The 21,800-nt window shown below is 45.0% G+C and overlaps 1 pseudogene; it reads right to left on the bottom strand.

Moving 5' to 3' along the window:
- Window positions 1–21,800, bottom strand: part of LOC111980509 (signal transducer and activator of transcription 5B-like) — a 93,515-nt pseudogene that overhangs the window by 35,253 nt on the left and 36,462 nt on the right.

The following is a 21,800-nucleotide window of genomic DNA, read 5'->3' as shown; positions in this document are numbered from 1 at the left end:
GCTTTGCCTGTTTGATGGTTCGTCGAAGGGCATAGCGGAATTTCTTATAAGCTTCCGGGTTAGCGTCCCGCTCCTTGAAAGCGGCAGCTCTACCCTTTAGCTCAGTGCGAATGTTGCCTGTAATCCATGGCTTCTGGTATGTACGTACAGTCACTGTGAGGACGACGTCTTCGAATTACTTATTGATGAAGCCAGTGACTGATGTGGTGTACTCCTAAATGCCATCGAAAGAATCCCGGAACATATTCCAGTCTGCACTAGCAAAACAGTCCTGTAGTTCATCATCTGCTTCATCTGATCACTTTTTTATAGACCGAGTCACTGGTGCTTCCTGCATTAATTTTTGCTTGTTAGCAGGAATCAGGAGGATAGAATTATGGTCAGATTTGCCAAATGGAGTGTGATGGAGAGCTTTGTATGCACTGTGTGTGGAGAAAAGGTGGTCTAGAGTTTTTTTTCCCTCTGCACATTTAACTTACTGATAGAAATGAGGTAAAACTGATTTAAGATTCCCGGTCACTAGGAGCGCCGCCTCTGGATGAGCGTTTTCCTGTTTGCTTATGGAGGTATACAGCTCATTGAGTGCGGTTTTAGTGCCAGCATCGGTCTGTGGTGGTATGTAGACAGCTATGAAAAATACAGATGAAAACTCTCTAGGTAGATAGTGTGGTCGACAGCTAATCATGAGATACTCTACCTCAGGCGAGCAAAACCTTGAGACTTCCTTAGATATCGTGCACCAGCTGTTGTTTACAAATATACATAGGCCCCCGCCCTGTGTCTTACCAGAGGCTGCTGTTCTATCCTGCCGATAGAGTGTATAACCTGCCAGTACAACCCGCCATATTAATGTTGTTCAGCCATGACTCAGTGAAACATAAGATATTACAGTTTTTAATGTCCCGTTGGTAGGATATACGTGCTTTCAGTTCATCCCATTTATTTTCAAGCGATTGAACGTMAGCTAACAGTACTGATGGCAAAGGCAGATTAGCCACTTGTCGCCTGATCCTCACAAGGCACCCCGATCTCCTTCCACGAAATCGCTGTTTCTTTCTCCAGCGAATGATGGGGATGAGGGCCTGTTCGGGTGTTTTTGTTGTATATCCTTCCCTTCCGACTCATTAAAGAAAAATTATTTGTCCAATTTGAGGTGAGTAATCGTTGTTCTGATGTCCAGAAGCTCTTTTCGGTCATAAGAGACGGTAGTAGCAACATTATGTAAAAAATAAGTTACAAACAACAACAAAAAACGTACAAAATAACATGGTTGGTTAAGAGCCAATAAAACAAGCAGCCATCCCCTCCGGCGCCATCATTCCAGGTTGTACGTGTGTGTGTTTCAGTACATGTGTGTGTGTATGCAGTATAAAAAGTAGTGTACCAGTCTGTATTTCTGTAGTGTGTTGGCCTCCCGGGTGAGCCAGGCCTCCACGGTGGCTCTCTTGCTCAGTAATGTGGGCTCCCTCAGCTGTCTGTCAGCAGGGGGCAGTGTGGCCAGGCTGGTCAACTGGGCTGCATGTGGGCGAAGAGAGGGAGAGGAAGAGGGGAAGGACAGGAGAGAGGGGGAGTGCAGCAAATCTCACATAAACACACCTGTCTTTTACTTTGCAGACCACACACACACAAACACACTGACACCCACTCACTCACCTACAAACCCACACGTCATTACGCCAAATAAAAGGTGAGGGCTGCTGGGGTTGATGACCCAGCGTGTTGTGACTAGGAGGGGGACCAGGGCAAGGCTGACTCACCCTGGATGCGGAGGCTCTCCTGGTACTGGATGATGAAGTACTCCTGGTTGTGCTGGAGCTTTCTCAGGTCGTTCTCTGTGTCCTGGGTCAGCAGGCGCAGCTCCTCGAATGCCTGGTTGATCTGCTGATACTTCTGGGACATGCTGTCCATCATCCCGCCCACTGGGGAGCTCGACTGCCAATCAGAGGGAGGAGAGAGAGGTGACAGGGCTGGGCCGGTAAACAACGCTGGCTTTGAGATGATTTGCAGGAACTAGCTAGTGTGGTGTTGAGCATTTCATCATCATTACATGGAGCAGAAAGACACACAAACTGACAGAACCTGAAATCGCCCTGTGCCTCTTTAACACAACCTCAATGACCCCTGCTTGTGTTATTCCACAGTAATCCCTAACGACCATAACCAGCAGTGATCACCACTGACTGAACATGTGAGACCGTGCAGAGGGAAATGCATTTCCTTATCGTGGGCAGACACAGCCCGTGGCTTGTTAAGGCTGGGGACGTGAGCACTGTGAAGACAGTCTGAATAAACAGATGGCCATGCAATCACGTAGAATATGCAATCCTGTGATAGGAGAAGCCTGGCATGACTGGAAATCAATTTAACACTGGGTTTATTGATATTCAGATGTTTTATGGACCACCGGCTTTATGGTTTTATAACCCTTGTTATAAAATATCACATTTCTTCACCCACCCACCAGGCCTACAGCTTTGCTGGTTAATGAGAAATTCAAAGTTTATCTTCCAGCGAGACATATGGGCTGTGTCTGTGCAGGTTTTCTGACTAGGTGTGGGTGTGAAGTGCTATGTGTGTGTGTGTGCGTGTGCGTGTGCGTGTGTGTGTGTTGTGTGTATTTATGTGGTTGTCAACAGGTTTACGTATGTCTGTGGGAAAATTGAGAGTACACAGCCTTTGATGCCGGCAGAGAGGCAGAAAAGCGACCCCCAACGGCTGTGATTTCCATAATGTCATGGAATTGGCTGTGTTATGTTAAACATCTCTGTGTGTTGTTTCTAGAGTTTGGGTGTCTGCAAATATTTATAAAAGGTGTGTGGGTATTTCCGTATTATTTCCATATGTGTATGTATGTGTGTGTGTGTGTGTGTATGTGTGTGTGTGTATTTTGTGCATACGAGCTACAGGTATCTGTTATATGCATACCTGTGAAACAAGCTTCCCAGGTAGGTGGGAGTAGGAATGGAAGTTGGAGAGAGTGCTTCATACTCACATTAGAGGCCTCTCGGACTAGCCTCTGCTCCGTGTACAGGATGTGTTTGATGCATCTCACCAGCTCCAGAGGGCAGCGGTCATACGTGCTCTGAAAGACAAGGACCRCATGTGCTGTCGTGTTAGGCYTGTTAGCCGYGTTAGCCGCTGACTGGCAGYACGGCCGYGCACACAACACTGACCAATTTAGCCCGCTCCCGMGCCRCGGCATGCTRACGCTCTAAAGCCCACTCCCTGAGCCTAGCTAAACCCAATTAGACTAATGAGATCCTTCTCTCAAGTGCAGACGACTTGGTCTCACATCCACTGGCTACATTTCTCTTCCTTTTTCTCTTTTCTCTCTCTCTTTAACTCCGGTCCTCAAGTAACCCCAAAAGCACCCATTTTGTTGAAGCCCCACACAAAAACACTCATTGAAGGCTTGATGATTAATTGACAAGTTGAATCAGATGTGCTTGTCCGTGGGGCTACAAAAAACATTTGTGCTGTTGGGGGTACTGGAGGACGAGAGTTGGGAAACACAGGTCTGAATCCCTCTCTCACGCACGCATACACACACCAAGGCACCATGCGGGGTTGAAAGACTGCATTGTAGACTGAGTGTTGTGTTGACAAGATGCCTCCTACTCCCACTGTGGAAGGTGACAAGAGGCAGCTTGTTCCTCTGAACCCTGTTCATAAGGGTGAAGACAAACACAGCGAGATCCGTGAGTGAAGCACTCAATCATAAAAGGGAACACTGCCTGGTTACCGTAGCCCAGTGTTGTCCACCTTTTGTTTTTCTTCATATAGACACACTGACCAGAGCAGGCTGTTCTCACRTACTGTTTTATTTCTAAGTACTTTGGGTTGGGGTTTATGGATATGGGCCTGTTGCCAATGAGGCTGTGATAACTAACATTTAGCTGAGTTTGGTATCAGTATAATTGAAATAATAATCACCATGATTCAGCTGGTATAGTTGGCTGTAAGGTTATCATATCCTTGTGAGTTTATTGGGTTTATACTGGCTTTATGAAAACTGTCCAGCTAGCTAGTTAGGTGTGGAGGTTTTTGTGAGGGCACTGGCTCTGTGCTCTGCTCACGTACACTGGGAATGTGTGCGCGGTATCTCTCGCCTTCATACGGGTACTGCCCATCTGTCTCACCTTTCTCTAGCTAGCTTTGTGTGGAGGTTCGTCTACTGGTTCAATCTGTCTCACCTTGAGCTGGCTRGCGTAGTGTCCCAGTTTGATCTTGAGCAGGAAGCCGTCCTCTCCCACCTGATGCTCAGCCTTGKTCTGCAGCTCCTGGATCAGGCTGTCCAGCAGACGCTTGGCCTTAAACTCCTCCTGGGGGTTCTCCAGATCGATCACATCCCTGGCACAGGGACATATAGAAYGCTTAGAGATATCCTGTATGTACATACATGCAGAACAGAGYAGCCATTAATCCCCTATGCATTCCCTAACACACACACCTTCACWCAGGCACATACACAGGGACAGTGACTTTACACACTTGCTACTATACATTGCTCTCAGGTTACTACACCTCCATGGTCCCTGCTACTACTGTGACTGTGATTGAACCGAATGTGAAGGTTACCGGGTGAGGCATGTCTTTCTGTCAGGTAGAGTGGTGGGCTTTGTGCTGCACTCACCAGAGTTGGCCCTCGAGCCACTGGGACAGGTAATGGCGCACCTCGATGGGGAAGTGCTGCCCATAGAGAGACTGCATCTGGTGCAGCGCATCCCCCTGGAGCTGCTGGGCCTGGATCCACACTGCCATCTTACACACCCTGGGGGGAGAGAGAGATGATAGGAGAGACGAGAGAGAGAGAGAGAGAGAGAGGCAGAGAGGAGAGAGAGAGAGAGAGAGAGAGAGAGAGAGGAGAGAGAGAGAGAGAGAGAGAGAGAGAGAGAGAGAGAAGAGAGAGGAGAGAGAGAGAGATAGAGAGGAGAGAGAGAGAGAGAAAGGAGGAGAGAGGAGAGAGAAAGAGCGAGAGCAAAGGAAAAAAGAAGAGGGATGGGTGGAGCAGATTTGAAGAGAGAGTGTATAGAGATATTAGAGAGTAGGGTGAGCAGATTTGAAGTGACATGGAAAATGTACAGAAGGTTTTCAATCAAAAGAGGAGAACATCAGTTTGAGTTGACTAAAAGTGAAAGAAGCTTCTTTGAGACAGATGATGTATCTGACTGACACTGCCACAGAGCGGTTGGACTGGTTGTGTTTGACAGCTGTAGTTGGGCAGTTTGTTTCGCTCTGGAGGAGCTGAGGGTCTAAACATTCTGCTCTGTGTTGAGTCAACAGCTGCATGAGGGAGTGGATCTGGGTCAAATACACATGTCAAATACCTTCTTCGCTTGGAGCAAAGTCAGCAGACCTCCTTCGCTTGGGGTTTGCATTATGTCATTGGTTCAATTGTACAAGACCAAGTAGCCTTAATTATGTGAAGCTCAAATATTGGAACATATCRGACATATTTATTTGACTAAGGTCTGTAAGGTTAACAATAGACAACACAGGTCCCTCAGCTCTGAGAGAGAGTCAGTAATGTCAGAGTGTCAGTAATGTCTCTGTCTCTGTATGTCTTTGTATGACACAATGTAGAAGGGAATTRAAATCTCTTTATATAGTGTCCATAAGCTCCTCAATACATTTATACATACAGGTGTAGTATCTTAATTTAATCACTATTTTGTTGCTGAAAATTTGAGCTTCAGGATTTATAAAAATTCACTGAAAACCTGTAATAACACATGGTTATATTAACAGTATTGCACTTTTCATGTAACCTTATTTTGGCCAGGTAAAAGCCTAACCACTGATCACGCAACATTGTGGACTAAAAGTTAAAATCCTGTTGCTACAGACTTATTTTGCTGCAAAAATACAGGTCAAATTAAGATCCTACATCTGTACATAGATAGACCAGGAGACAGACAGAGAGAGTCACATACAACAGAAAGTGGTACGGGAAGACTTTGTGAGAGACAATAAATTGTTATTTTTAAACAAATGACGTGGTACAGTATAGCACATGACCTTCATTTGAGCAAAGAGATAGAGACAGAAATAGAGTGATAGAGAAAGAGAGAGAGAGGGAGGCAGATAGAGAGAGAGAGCACCAGGTGAACAGAACACAGCAACTCTGTGACCTGGTGTGTGCCTATGGGCATGACGCTAATATAATCAGCTTACGCTCACACTCCCACAAAATCCACATCCCGTTGGCTGCCAAGCCCTGGCTTGCCCTCCTCTCAACTTCAACCTTTAGCCTTTTTCACTCATCCTTCCCCCCAATTCACTTACTGCTACATCCCCCACCATTCACTTACTGCTACATCCCCCACCATTCACTACAACAACAAGCCTTTCAGTTGTTTTCAGTGTCTAAGCATTCAATCGGTACATTGTGGTAAAGATATAGGATCTTAATTTGATCACTCTTTTGTTGCTGAGAATTTTCCTGCACCGCAGCTTTGTGATTTACATTAATCCACTGAAAACCCACACTAACACACCGTTATATTAACAGTATTGCACTTTTCATGTWGCCTACTTTTGGCCAGCTAATAGCCTAACCACCAATCAAGCAACATTATGGACTAAACGTTCAACTCCTGTTTCTGCAGGATTATTTTGCTGTGACAATATAGGATACAATTTAGAAGGAAAATGAAAGCTCTTTATAGTGYCCATAAGCTCCTCAATAAACTTCTACATACAGGTGTAGGATCTTAATTTAATKACTATTTTGTTGCTRAGAATTTGAGCTTCAGGATTTACATAAATTCACTGAAAACCTGCCCTAACATACAGTTATACTAACAGTATTGCACTTTTCATGTAACCTTATTTTGGCCAGGTAAAAGCCTAACCACTGATCACGCAACGTTGTGGACTAAAAGTTAAAATCCTGTTGCTACAGCATTATTTTGCTGCAATTTTTTTTATTTTAACAGTATTGCACTTTTCATGTAACCTACTTTGGCCAGCTAATAGCCTAACCACCGATTAAGCAACATTATGGACTAAAAGTTCAAATCCTGTTGCTGCAGGATTATTTTGCTGTGACAATATATGTCAAATTAAGATCCTACACCTGTAGGGTTGCTAAACAAAGAAAAAAAATGAAGGTGAAAGCATGACAGATGGTTTGACTGCGTTCTGAGCTGGAGTGGCATAAGCTAGGAKGTGGATTTAAATGTAACAGAATGACCCCCGTCAATCATCAGGTGGCTATGCGCAGACTACTCTCAGCCGATCGGAAGAGGAACCATACAGGAAGAGCTGTGAGCCTGTTCTACAGTGCTGTACCAGTCTATCCTGACCTGCTCTCCTGTAGGGACTGCCAGTCTGTAACAGCCCATGCCGCAACCACACACCCCGACACATAAACACACACAATGACACACTACTGTACACACACGCGCACACACAGACAATCTCACACACACACACACACACACACACACACAACACACCACACACACACACACACACACACACGCCACACACACCACACAACCACCACACACACACCACACACACGCACCACGCACAGTGCGTCAGTCATAATCAACACACTACTATATACACACACACACACATCAATTATCATAGGAGCTGCTCTGCACACACACACACACACATCAATTATCATAGGAGCTGCTCTGCATCTGTGTCTGTGGTTGCTGGAGTTGCCAGTAAGCAAACTCTGTCTAGCGGTGGGTTACTGACAGACAGACAGACAGACTGACAGAATTCATCAGCCTCTGTGACCTTACCAGGCGCCCGGTTCCCACCATTAGCACCTTAGTTGTCAACTCCACCAGAGGGTAAAGATAATTCCCCTCGGTCTAGTACTTACCACAACAGCCAAACACAGTGGCACAAAGAGATCTGAGGAGAAGTGAAAGTTACTCCCTTTTGCTTTTTTCTTCTTCAGCAATCACTCTTTATCATTGAAGTGAATCTTGAGACTCTTTTGTGAGCCACCCACTTATAACGACATTAACTGACACACAACCCTAGATCGCAGATATAGTGCACATTGACAGTTGACCCAATGAGAGATCTACACAGTGTAAAACAAACTGAAAGGAGAAGGTCACACTGCTTACCTCTTGTCTTCAGGTCTTTGCTACCATGTAATAGCAGGATATTATGAAGAGGAGCACCCCAAACCTGAGAGAGAGGTTGAGAGAGAAAGAGAAAGAGAAAGAGGAAGTGAGTATAACCTTGCTTGCTACTGAGGAAGTCGTCTTTTTTCAAAGGGACCACAACATTGACAAAATCTGATTACCAAAGCATTTCATGATGCTGTTCACCGGTGGAGAGCTYCCACAAACCCTAGCACCTCCATGCTTTATCCAAAGCCTCTTATTTTAACCTCAATGGCATTTCAAAAATCATAATGCATAGCATACATATTAAGTTTATTTTGAATTTTTAAAGGAGGATGGGAGCTTACACATTAATTATGACAACTTCCGGAGGACGTCCTCCAACCTATCAGTGCTCTTGCAGCATGAACTGACATGTCAAAGGATCAGAGAATGAATCTAGTACTGAAAGCATAAGATACAGCTAGCTAGCACTGCAGTGCATAAAATGTGGCGAGTAATTGACTCAAAGAGAGAGAGACAATAGTTGTGTACGGACTGAACATTTAATGAGGAACAGACAGGTAACAGTACAGAACCAGCGTCAGCACACGGGTAAACAAGGACATATGACAATCAATGCAGAAGCAGGGAACAGAGCGGGGAACCAGACAGATATAGGGAAGGTAATGACAGAGATGATTGAGTCCAGGTGAGTCAAATAATCGCTGATGCGCGTGATGGGGGGGAAGGCATGTGTGTGTAATGATGATGGCAGGAGTGAACAATGCTGGGGAGCCTGGCGCGAGGGGAAGAGTGGGAGCAGGTGTGACAGTTGAAYAGTTTTGAACAAATACATTTCTTCCAAAAATGTAGGAGAATCAAGAGAGAGATTTCATAATTTTTTCCCACTTTCAGTTTCACTTACTCAGCTAGTAAATGCAGCTAGCTAGTTTAGCCTACTCAAACACCCTGCTCAAACAGAGGGATGCTGTCACGTTCCTGACCTTATTTTCCCTTATTTTGTATTTAGTTAGTATGGTCAGGGCGTGAGTTGGGTGGGTTGTCTATGTGTGTTTTCTATGTTGGGTTTTTTGTGTTCGGCCTGGTATGATTCTCAATCAGAGGCAGCTGTCAATCGTTGTCCCTGATTGAGAATCATACTTAGGCAGCCGGGGTTTCACGTGTTGTTTGTGGGTGTTTGTATCTCGTGTCAGTGTTCGTGCCACACGGGACTGTTTTCGGTTTAGTCACGTTTGTTATTTTTGTATCTGTAAGTGTTCAGTTTACTTTCATTAAATAATGACCACTTTCCACTCTGCGTCTTGGTCCGATCCCTACACCTCCTCTTCAGACGAAGAGGAGGAAATCTGCCGTAACAGATGCTATGTTAGCTAGCTCGCTATGACTATTCAACACTGGAACTCTTCCAAGTCAAGGTAAGCTTTTGGTTTTACTAATTTATTGCCACCGGGGCCCGCCGGTGTAAGCGCTAAACTGCTTACTGACTGTGCACTGTAAAGTTACTGCATGATTGTAGCAAGTTTACTAATCAAATCAAATGTATTTGTCACATACACATGGTTAGCAGATGTTAATGCGAGTGTAGCGAAATGCGAGTGTAGCGAAATGCTAACGCGTTAGTTCTATTAGCTATGTTGACTACGTTACTTTAGCTAATATGGTGACAACGATGTAGGCTGTGTGTAGCAGTTATGATATGGTTTGGCTTGGAAAGGTTTTTTGGCCTGTTCACATACAGCTGATGTGTTGTGCATTGACGTCCAAAAGCGACAAAGGGAAAAAGTGAGTGGAGAGCGCATAGATGCGAAAAGGAATACAACGTGGCTGTTCTGAACCGTGTTTACGCATGATCAGGGGTGTATTCATTCTGCCGATTCTGTTGAAAAACGTTTCTTAAATGGAACAAAATGGGGCTAAACATACCTGAATTTGTCCAATTGAAATTCTCGTTTGCAACTGTTGGACTAATGATTACACCCTATATCAGCTAGATGCAGGCAAGAGTGTGCAAGGAGGTATTGAATGTGTCGCTGTCTGTCCATGTGTCACAGTGTGTCACCTTGTCACGCCCTGACCTTAGAGAGCCTTTTAATTTCTCTTATTGATTTAGGTCGGGGTGTGATTAGGGTGGGCATTCTAGTTTTTATATTTCTTTGTTGGCAGGGTATGGTTCCCAATCAGAGGCAGCTGTCTATCGTTGTCTCTGATTGGGGATATACTTAGGCAGCCCTTTTCCCACCTTTAGTTTGTGGAATCTTGTTTTTGTGTAGTGCCTGTGAACACTGCATTTACTTCACGTTTCGTTTGTTCTGTGTTGTTATTGGTGAGTTTCTATTATTTAAACATGTGGAACTCTACGCACACTGGGCCTTGGTCACTTTTCTAACAACGATCGTGACACACCTCAACATTTTCTCTCAACCTGTGTGCACCTACGTTGTAACCTTCATTCATAGGCTAAGTTGTAGCAACCTCATGATGGGAAGAGGAAAATTCAAGTATCATGTAGTAGCCTAAACCTATCGCTGTTACATTGAACTGGGTGAATGGAATATGAATGACAGTCATCCAATATGCTGTAATAGAAATAAGGCCATACTCATGAGAAAGAGAAATTGTCCTCCGTCATCTTAAACAACTCTGACCGCCACTGTCCCACACATGTTGTCTATCTTGTCAAACACGTTGAATTTATATGCCACCAACAGCAGTTAGTAGGCTAATGGTTCATATCAAGCTGTCCAGCCCCACGTATACCCAGAGACTACTAAGAGGCTGAGGGGTACAGGTTAGGAGGAGCCTACTGATGGGTATGGGTTAGGAGGAGTCTACTGAGGGGTATGGGTTAGGAGGAGCCTGCTGAGGGGTATGGGTTAGGAGGAGCCTGCTGAGGGGTATGGGTTAGGAGGAGCCTGCTGAGGGGTATGGGTTAGGAGGAGCCTACTGAGGGGTATGGGTTAGGAGGAGCCTACTGAGGGGTATGGGTTAGGAGGAGCCTACTGAGGGGTATGGGTTAGGAGGAGCCTGCTGAGGGGTATGGGTTAGGAGGAGCCTGCTGAGGGGTATGGGTTAGGAGTAGCCTGCTGAGGGGTATGGGTTAGGAGGAGCCTGCTGGTGTATGGGTTAGGAGCCTGCTGACGGGGTATGGGTTAAGAGGAGCCTGCTGAGATGTTATGGGTTATGAGGAGCCTGCTGAGGGGTATGGGTTAGGGAGGAGCCTGCTGAGGGGTATGGGTTAGGAGAGCCTACTGATGGGTATGGGTTAGGAGGAGCCTACTGAGGGTATGGGTTAGGAGGAGCCTGCTGAGGTGTATGGGTTAGGAGCCTGCTGAGGGTATGGGTTGGAGGAGCCTGCTGAGGGTTGGTTAGGAGGAGCTGCTGAGGGGTATGGGTTAGGAGGGGCCTGGGAGGGTATGGGTTAAGGAGAAGCTGCTGAGGGGTATGGGTTAGGAGGGCCTCTGGGGGTATGGGTTAGGAGGAGCCTTGCTGAGGGTATGGGTTAGGAGCACCTATGCTGGGGGTTAGGGTTAGGAGAGCCTGCTGAGGGGTAAGGGTTAAGAGAGCCGCAAGGGTATGGGTTAGGAGGAGCCTGCTGAGGGGTATGGGTTAGGAGGAGCCTGCTGAGGTGTATGGGTTAGGAGTAGCCTGCTGAGGGGTATGGGTTAGGATGAGCCTGCTGAGGGGTTAGGGATAGAAGAGGAGCAGAGGGTCAGACCATGATTGATTAGGGAGACAACTCTTTCCTCTGGTTGGACCAGGAACAAGCAGAATATCAGGACACCACATGCTGTTGCTGTCCAGAGGCTCCAAACAAAACATTCACATATTATCTTGATTTCTGTCTGGATCTCCTTCCACCGTCTCACACTCTCCCTACAAATGGCAGCCTGATGATTTCACCAGTCGTTCTCCCACTACCCCCATCTCCCCCAAACAGACACACAACAACTGAGTCCAACAACATCCCAACCTAGTCTAGAATCAGTCAAGGTCCTGTGTTTAGTGCCTGGMGGACGTGGTGTTGGAGGAAGGCTTCAAACATACAGACATGTGACCACCATAACCTATACTGCCCCGTAACCTATTTCAGGCTCCCTGCACTGACTCAGRCCTGCTGTGCTCTGTTGTGCACGTACTGCAGCCGCACTGTGTCAGTCCACCATCTGTCAGTCCACCACCTATCTAAGTACCTTTCATTTCTCCTGGCTCTCAGACCACAACACTACCCTGGCAGACAGTCTCATGACTCCAATTTAACAGGAAAAAATKGAGAAGGAGAGAGAAAAAGAGAGTGAAGGACAGAAAGGGCAATACATCAGCCAAATGGTCAATGAGGCGTGAAACAAGCTACATCCTGGTTCTTCACCTGTGACACATGACCCATGTGTCAGTCGGGGGTAAGACAGAGATCAGAAGTGACACCAAGGGAACCTACGTCGCTGGTCAGTTCAACACACACATACAGTATATACAACACCTATCATATATGAGCTCAAAACATTACATATTAAGGATGTCAAATGTACAGTGACTTTAAAAATCAACCCCCAGGCTTATGTACATTCACATTCTTTAGATGAAATTAACCAGTCCAGGAGCCATAAGTTAATAATGCTCAAATATGCACAAGACTGGAAGTCTTTCCATCAAGTTCAAAACCATTTCAGTGGCCTATCAAGACAGCCTGGTCTCAGAGCCATACGAAACATACTTTATGTATTTCTAAGTACCTCCAAGACGTATGATTCCTACTAATGGTCTAGTTACTTTAGACAGAAACAAAAGTAGGGAGGTTGGTCTGGGAGGATGGGTGGGCGTAATCTGCAACCGTCAAGCAATCCAAAGGTTGCGTGTTCATGTCTCGTTGAACATGCCTAACCCCTACTCTAAACTTAACCCAATTCACCGAACCTGCTACATACATTCCCCTAACCTTTGTCGTATTAGTTCTCCTAACCTTTTACGTAAATTATCTTAACCTTTGTCATTAGTTTCGCTAAACGCCAATGTAAATTCTCCCCGTAATGCTCCGTTGTTGTTTTGGCGCAACAAGCCACCTGGTCTCAGAGAAAGAAGTATAATACTATACATCCTGAAAGATGTATAATAAGTTGAGTCATCCAATTTGTATGCTATTGTACGACCAGGTAAGAYGTACGATACTATATGTCCACTAATTCGTATGWTATTGTATGACCGCTATTCAATTCATAATTAATATAACCTAACATATCATACTAATGGAGAGTCACAGATTTACATACAGAATAATATGAATTGTCCTGAGACCATGTTGATCAAGAGCAACTATTAGCCTTTTACTGCAGTGGGCTAAATCAGGGTCACACAGAGTKTCTTGGTAGTCTGAAACAAATCTACTTTGAAATAGAAGTATACACCTCACACACATGGTTATGGGCTTAAAAAGAAGACACTTGTACCATGTCAGATATAGAGTTGAAATGTATTAAATCTTGAGTTTGCATCCCAATAATACACATTATATACATCACAGAGGACTGAAATATAACAAAACCATTTGACATAGAAACACCCTTTCTTTTCAATAATGGTTATTAATTATGAAAAATACGAATAACATTCCAACCATGAGGCCACTAGAGGGAGATTTGGTCATTTGACTGCAGGACTCCGACAATAGGAAGCACTGGTTACGGAGGTGAAAGATAGCGTGATGGTGATACATCATAGGTCAACCCCCAGTGAACTCACTAATGGCCCCGAAAGGACCTCCATCTAATCTCAAACTGTACAATATTATCCTCTGTTAGTCAAGAAAGTACATTACTGTCTGACAGAATAGACACATTGAGAGATATTACTGATTTCAGACAATGTGTCCAGTTAGCAAAGGCTGACCAACCCAGATAGATGTCTGCAGCACAGACACAGGGCCACACACACACTTCCACAATCCACACGTACAGACACAAACACACGCAGTAGCAGCCCTATGCTTTAGTCAAGTACAAGCCTYGGTTGTCTCATCTTTACCTTCAAAGACCGCCAGACCGTCCAGACCRCAACCCTCGCGTTTCATCTTTATTACTTCTCTTAAAGATGAAAAAGACATTGGCTACTTCACCCAAATCATTCTCACGCACAGACACTCAGCCCAGTGCCATTCTGACTAGATTTATTATACACAGACCGCAATACAAATGGATGTGGTCTGAGGGGGGGAAAAAAGACACATATGTACAGAGACAAGCAAAGAAGACAAATTGCAATTACAGCTAAATGCAATAATCCATTCTCCAMCCAGCTGGATGTGGTCCTTCACGACTAAGAGTACTGCCAGCCTTGGTTGGGTTTGTGTGTTGGAATGTCAGTGTACTGTATGGTAGAGCTGAGAGTAGGCACATAGAGAGTTAACTTTCATACTGTTAATTGTGTAAAACATGTCCAGGAACCAGACATTTGTACCTAAGAAATACTTTGAATAGAAGCACCTTGGAGACTTGGAGGGGGAAGGAAGTGCCCCCAGGTCCATCTCACAGCTCTTTGGATTCCAGTTCCTATACGAGGAGATCATGTCCTTTCGGTTTGTGATATTCCAAGCAGTTCTCCAGTGATTGCTACAGAGGAAATCAATTCACTGTGAATTAGGAAGTCAAGGCAGCTGGATTAGAAAAAACGATTTCCTGTTCAAAGCCAACAGAGAATGAGAACGGAGAGTGTCAGTCAGTCAGGGAGCTGAAACATCTGCTCTTACTTTACGAAACAGACGCAGAGACAAGGTGTTACAATACTGGCCCTATTTACTGTAAATTTGCTGAGTAACCCCCCACTCACGCAGAGGATCGTCTTCATTCAGAAATAAATAGAACTCTGAGATAGTAAACTAAAAGACAGAGTGGCTGATGGTCCAGTYACTGCTCAACAAAGCACATCCTCTCTCTCTTGTTTTGACTCTAAATCTACAGCATTTCATTTCACTGATAAACCAGCACCTGGTAATTCCTGCTGCTATTTTTAAATGCTCACAGCCAGCCAGACAGACTGAGCTTTAAAAAAAATATATTGAATACAGAAAAAAAAGACGCCCGGGCTTCTCACTCAACTGCTGTGTCTCAGATGGGTCAAAGCGCCCCCGGGGAGACAGAGGGTGGAAAAGTCTCACTGAGTACAAGTGACCATCAGGGAGTCAACAAAGGGCAGAAAACATCATCTGTACTTGACAGACAACAGGATTACACATTTTTCCTTTTCTTTGATGGCAGACACTGTGTGTCTTCAATCCTGTCAGTAAGAAAAGGAGAGGAAAACACACTGTGTGTTTTCAAACCTGTCAGTAAGAAAAGGAGAGGAAAGCACACAGTGTGACGCATCAACCATCACTCTCCCGAGCTCAGCCTCAGTGACTCCACTGGAACCACTATGTCCCTCTGGTTCGTTGTGTATGGCCCACCACCACCACAGGTGATAGAACCACAGTGGCCTATCCCCCTCTACAGTCTACAGCAGTGTGTTACTGTGTCCGTCTACAACCCTGAGGGGTCGCTCTACTCCACTGGACCACTGAGTGTGTGTGTGTGTGTGTGTGTGTGTGTGTGTGTGGGTGTGTGTTGTGTGTGGTGTGTGTGTGTGTGTGTGTGTGTGTGTGTGTGTGTGTGTGTGTGTGTGTGTGTGTGTGTGTGTGTGTGTGTGTGTGTTGTGGGTGTGTGTGTGTGTGTGTGTGCCTTTGTGCATCTCCAAATTTGCAACTCCAGGATGTCTAGCAGATTCTCCAGTAAATCTATAAATATCTCAAATCATGTTCCAAATTGTACAGAATGAAAATTAAAGCAAGAGTTGGGGCTCTTTTTACAAGAAGTCTATGTCACCCACTCTTTCCTCTTAGGAGAAACAGCATTTCATTTACAAGAGTACTTCCTGTTAGGAACTTAAATGGCAAACTGCCACACCACCCACCACCACCACCCATGTGAAACTCACAGCTTGTTAGTTCGTGATGACACCAACTACCCAACTAAACAGCACACAAATCAACCAAGTGATTCATGGGACTGCAAATAGAAGCACATTTACTCTACTACAGAAAGCAGAAGATACATAAATGATTTACCTCAAATATACAGGTTCTCCAACCTAAATCAACCCTACTACAGTACAACAAAAATTCAAACGACAACTTCTTCATTAGCATATTTAAAATGCTAACTGACTGCAGCATTACCTTTAAGTCAGATGCATGACACTGATATTTACGGTAATAAAGAGACAGGGGAAATGCCTGTGACAAYTCAGCACTGTACAAAGGCCAGGTACAGAGAGATAATAGGGGGAACTCCTACTGATAAATGGTATACAGATATAGGATCTTAAATTGACCAGTGTCTCACAGGAAATGTAAACTATTGTGTGGATTATAAATAATGGACATTGTTGTAGGGGCTGATACATTTCAGTTAGGGCAAATCAAGTCTGTAGTGGGAAAGTGGGAATTACAAACTTTAGAAGCATTTTTAAACCTTGAATAGACTACAAGTTTGCATTAAAATGTCCTATGACAACAGGGTGATCAAATTAACATCCTACAGCTGTAGGGACTTGCTGTTCTTGTTGATTGACTGTCTGGACTGAGTGCACACACTACACAGCCTGGATGGCTGTTAGGCAAATCTTCATGAACATCAAACAAGCTGTAGGACTGCGACAACACTGCCCTCCCTGCCTGCCTCTGACAGTGGCCTCTGCACTGCGGCTGGCTGTGTCAACCCCTCACCTCCCCCACTCACTCTCTCTCTCTCTTCCCACTCAATTCAATTCTCTCTCTTYCCTCTCTGTCTTTTTCACCTTGTCCACTCCCCCCCACTCTTTCTCCTCCCCCTCTCAATTCAATTCAAAGGGCTTTATTGGCATGAGGAGAAACATATRTTTACATTGCCAAAGCAAGTAAAATAGATAACAAAAGTGAAATAAACAATAGAAAATTAACAGTAAACATTACACTCCAAAGGAATAGAGAATTTCAAATGTCATATTATCACTATGAACCGTGTTGTAAACGATGTGAAAATGGTAAAAGTACAAAAGGGAAAATAAATAAACATAAATATGGGTTGTATTTACAATGGTGCTTGTTCTTCACTGCTTGCCCTTTTCTTGTGGCAACAGGTCACACATCTTGCTGCTGTGATGTCACACTTTAGTATTTCACCTAATAGATATATGAGTTTATCAAAATTGGATTTGTTTTCAAATTCTTTGTGGATCTGTGTAATCTCTCGCTCTCCCTTACWCTCTCTCTCCCCCCTCCACTCTCTCTCTCCGCAACTTTCACGGCACCATGACTGGCTCTGTGCATAATCACACTGTCCCCCTGCCAAGGTTTATAAATAACCTCTGAAGTAACAGCTGAGTGTAAAATTAAGCACTTAACCTACATCCAGCGTGTCCAGCCCACATAGCGACATCTGTCTCTCTCCACCTACCCAACCCAACCCCCAGACGGATCCAGACTAAGAGGGGGGAGCACTGCAGTCCAAAGGGCACGTTTTCAAACAGACGCAGCAGTTCGAGGCGAGTCTGTGATAGCCAGGACCCAGAGGAATGGGAGTGGGGGGTAGCTTCATGATTTAGAGGTGGGGTCTTAAGGGAGGCTCCCAAACAGATTTAGGCAACTGGGAAACCTTGGACCGTCAAGAGAGTGCAATGTTTAGGATATAACACCGTAGAAATGTTGTGTTGACCTCCACTGTAACCCCTCACATCATGACATCACAGCAGACCACTAGTAGAGTCCTGCCTGGCTGGCTGCAAACATTAGGCATGGACAAAGTGCAGCTTGCTTGTTAACAAATCAACTTGCCAGTAGATAGGAAGCAAAACACTGAATGTGAAACTCTGTAAAGACCAGACCAGCGAGGATGGATTCCAGCCAAGGCCATCCAACGGAGTGGACAGAGAGACTAGCCTCCATAGAGACTGTGAACAGGCTCATGTCAGGGACACTGCATTGGACTTTACGGGTTGTATTGTGCTAGCTACAGTAGATGTTCCGATGATCATCTCTGCTGTACCCCAGAGGACAACACATGACTGGGTCTGTGAGGTGTCGAGAGGGAAAGAGGAGGGAGGAGACCGGGACAAAAGAAGCCCTTTGTGCCTCCCAGTTCCAGCCCAGAGGGGATGACACTACAGTAATGACAGGAATAGCATCCTTTCATCAACCCAACCCTCCTCCCACCCCCATATTTACTGTATACAGTAGACTCAACATGACATGACTCATCAGTTCACTACCAAGGTCATGTAGGCTATACAGTTGAAGTCAGAAGTCACAATTCCAGTGGGTCAGAAGTTTACATACACTAAGTTGACTGTGCCTTTAAACAGCTTGGAAAATTCCAGAAATTGATGTCATGGCTTTAGAAGCTTCTGATAGATTATTTGAGTCAATTGGAGGTGTACCTGTGGATGTATTTCAAGGCCTATCTTCACACTCAGTGCCTCTTTGCTTGACATCATGGGAAAATCAAAATAAATCAGCCAAGACCTCATAAAAAAATTGTGGACCTCCACAAGTCTGGTTCATCCTTGGGAGCAATTTCCAAACGCCTGAAGGTACCACGTTCATCTGTACAAACAACAGCACGTCAAGTATAAACACCATGTGACCATGCAGCCGTCATACCGCTCAGGAAGGAGACGCGTTCTGTCTCCTAGAGATGAACGTACTTTGGTGCAAAAAGTGCAAATCAATCCCAGAACAACAGCAAAGGACCTTGTGGAGATGCTGGAGGAAACCGGTACAAAGTATCTATATCCACAGTAAAACGAGTCCTATATCGACATAACCTGAAAGGCCGCTCAGCAAGTAAGAAGCCACTGCTCCAAAACCGCCATAAAAAAGCCAGACTACGGTTTGCAACTGCACATGGGGACAAAGATCGTACATTTTGGAGAATGTCCTCTGGTCTGATGAAAACAAAAATAGAACTGTTTGGCCATAATGACCATTGTTATGTTTGTAGGAAAAAGGGGGAGGCTTGCAAGCCGAAGAACACAATCCCAATCGTGAAGCACGGGGGTGGCAGCATCATGGTGTGGTGGTGCTTTGCTGCAGGTGGGACGGTGCACTTCACAAAATAGATGGCATCATGAGGGGGGGAAATTATGTGGATATATTGAAGCAACATCTCAAGACATCAGTCAGGAAGTTAAAGCTTGGTCGCAAATGGGTCTTCCAAATGGACAATGACCCCAAGCATACTTCCTAAGTTGTGGCAAAATGGCTTAAGGACAACAAAGTCAAGGTATTGGAGTGGCCATCACAAAGGCCTGACTCAATCCTAAGCAAATTTGTGTGCAGAACTGAAAAAGCGTGTGCGAGGAAAGGAGGCCATACAAACTGACTCAGTTACACCCAGCTCTGTAAATGGCAGAATGGCTAAATTCACCCAACTTATTGTGGGAAGCTTGTGGAGGCTCCTGAAAACGTTTGACAATTAAACAATTAAAGCCATGCTACCAATACTAATTGAGTGTTGTAATCTTCTGACCCACTGGGAATGTGACGAAAATAAATAAAAGCTGAATAAATCATTCTCTCTACTATTATCTGAAATTTCACATTTCCTGAAAATAAAGTGGTGATCCTAACGGACCTTACAACAGGATATTTTTTACGAGGATTAAATATGTCAAGGAATGTGAAAAACTGATTTAAATATATTTGGCTAAGACTTCCGACTCAAACTGTACATTAGGTGGGCCTGTGGTGCTGGGTGTTTGTGGGCATAATGTGTGCTGTGTCTGCTAGTGTGTGTGTGTGTTCACACATGCTCATCCCTGCATGTGTACATTTGCTTCCAGCTGTGGGTTGGGTAGATTTAGAACTATTTACTGATCATGTTTAATTAATAATAAGGGCAGAAAMATCCCCCCTGGGAGTCCAACATGTAGCAGGACATCACATCATGGTCTAGTCTCTCTGCCCTGTGGTTTATCCCTCCTCTCCCAGCAGCACCACTGTCTGCCTGTCTGACAGTTCCTGTCTGTTTTTCACAGCCACGCTGCACAGCAGGACCCTCCACAAGCACATCCACATAACACATCCTAAGGGTAGCAACATTACTGTTGCTGCCATGCTATGTTGTTGTCTTAGGTCTCTCTTTATGTAGTATTGTGGTGTCTCTCTTGTCGTGATGTGTGTTTTGTCCTATATATTTATTTTATTTTGTATTTTAAATACCAGGCCCCCGTCACCCCAGGAGGCCTTTTGTCTTTTGGTAGRCCRTCATTGTAAATAAGAATTTGTTCTTAACTGACTTKCCTARTTAAATACAGGTTCAATTAAAAAATAAAACAGTTGAGTGGAGCGCGGCTACTGTATAATGTTTACATTTAAAAAATGTATTTGGGTTTGTGTGTGTGTGCAAGTCTGCGTGTGTGGGTATGTCTGTCAACAGACAGTGGAACTAAGGCTATGATAGTGGAACTAAGGCTATGTTGGCACAGTCTGTCTGTCTGTCTGTCTGTCTACAGAGGACATTGGTCTAAATGAGCATGGCTAAAAGGGTCATCGTGGTCACATGTTTGTCATTAACTTAATGACAACTTGTGACCTCCATGCAGGCCCAGGGCTGGGCTGGGCTCCTCTTGAAGAACAGAGTGSTAGGGTGGTTACGAGACTCACAAACATACATACACACACACAAAGCTTTTTTCATACTGAACATRACAACAGCTCTTCATAGAGAGGTCGATGTAACCATCAAAGAAAGCATTTGTCACCGTCTGATGGGAGCAGGGGTACTGAGTGAAGCAGGAGAGAGGGCAGTGCTCTGTAAAGAGGGACAGCCACATGTTGACACGCTAATGAATCGCATAATGAAGCGTATTCAACAGGGGAGGTTCCAAGGCCTGTCTCTGGGCCCTTTACGGCCGGGACCTGATGGAATCATTACACTGTTSGGAGCAGGAACAATGGAGGGACACAGAGGGCTTTGATCATGGGACCGACCCAAGGGAGATGGATGGGGAGTGTGGCTCAGAGGACCCCTCGTGAACCGCYCTGGGGAGGGRCGGAGTGTAGAGAGGACGAAGGATAACGGATTGCAGGATGACTGGTTTATGCATCCCCACTTCTCCAAACTTTATAACATTCTGAGATGGAAAGGGGAACTAAGGAAGAAAMCCTGTTATAAAAGGCAGTGTAACTGTGGTAACTAACTCAGAAGGTGAGTGTTCTGCACATGGGTCGACTGACTCCCACTACCACGTAGCCCCATCGATCAGGTGCGTCACACACACACGTTGCTAAGGAGAAGTCGGCCAAGCGAACCTGTTGCACTCCGCTGGCGAACACACGCTGCCAGATTGAAAGGCCCAATGCTACTTACTGAGAGGAGGCAAGAGAAAAGACATGAGTGATGTCATTACTATCTATCCAGCTGTAGAATACTAATACGCCTGCAGTTAATAGCAGAACATYTACCCACTGTTAGGCACTACCAAATCAAATCAAATCAATTTATATAGCCCTTCKTACATCAGCTGATATCTCAAAGTGTTGTACAGAAACCCAGCCTAAAACCCCAAACAGCAAGCAATGCAGGTGAAGAAGCACGGTGGCTAGGAAAAACTCCCTAGAAAGGCCAAAACCTAGGAAGAAACCTAGAGAGGAACCAGGCTATGAGGGGTGGTCAGTCCTCTTCTGGCTGTGCC

Source organism: Salvelinus sp. IW2-2015, linkage group LG20, assembly GCF_002910315.2.
Source record: "Salvelinus sp. IW2-2015 linkage group LG20, ASM291031v2, whole genome shotgun sequence".
NCBI classification, from domain to species: Eukaryota; Metazoa; Chordata; class Actinopteri; order Salmoniformes; family Salmonidae; genus Salvelinus; species Salvelinus sp. IW2-2015.
The sequence above is the reverse complement of the archived record's forward strand: the minus strand, read 5'-3'. Positions and strand labels throughout refer to the sequence as shown.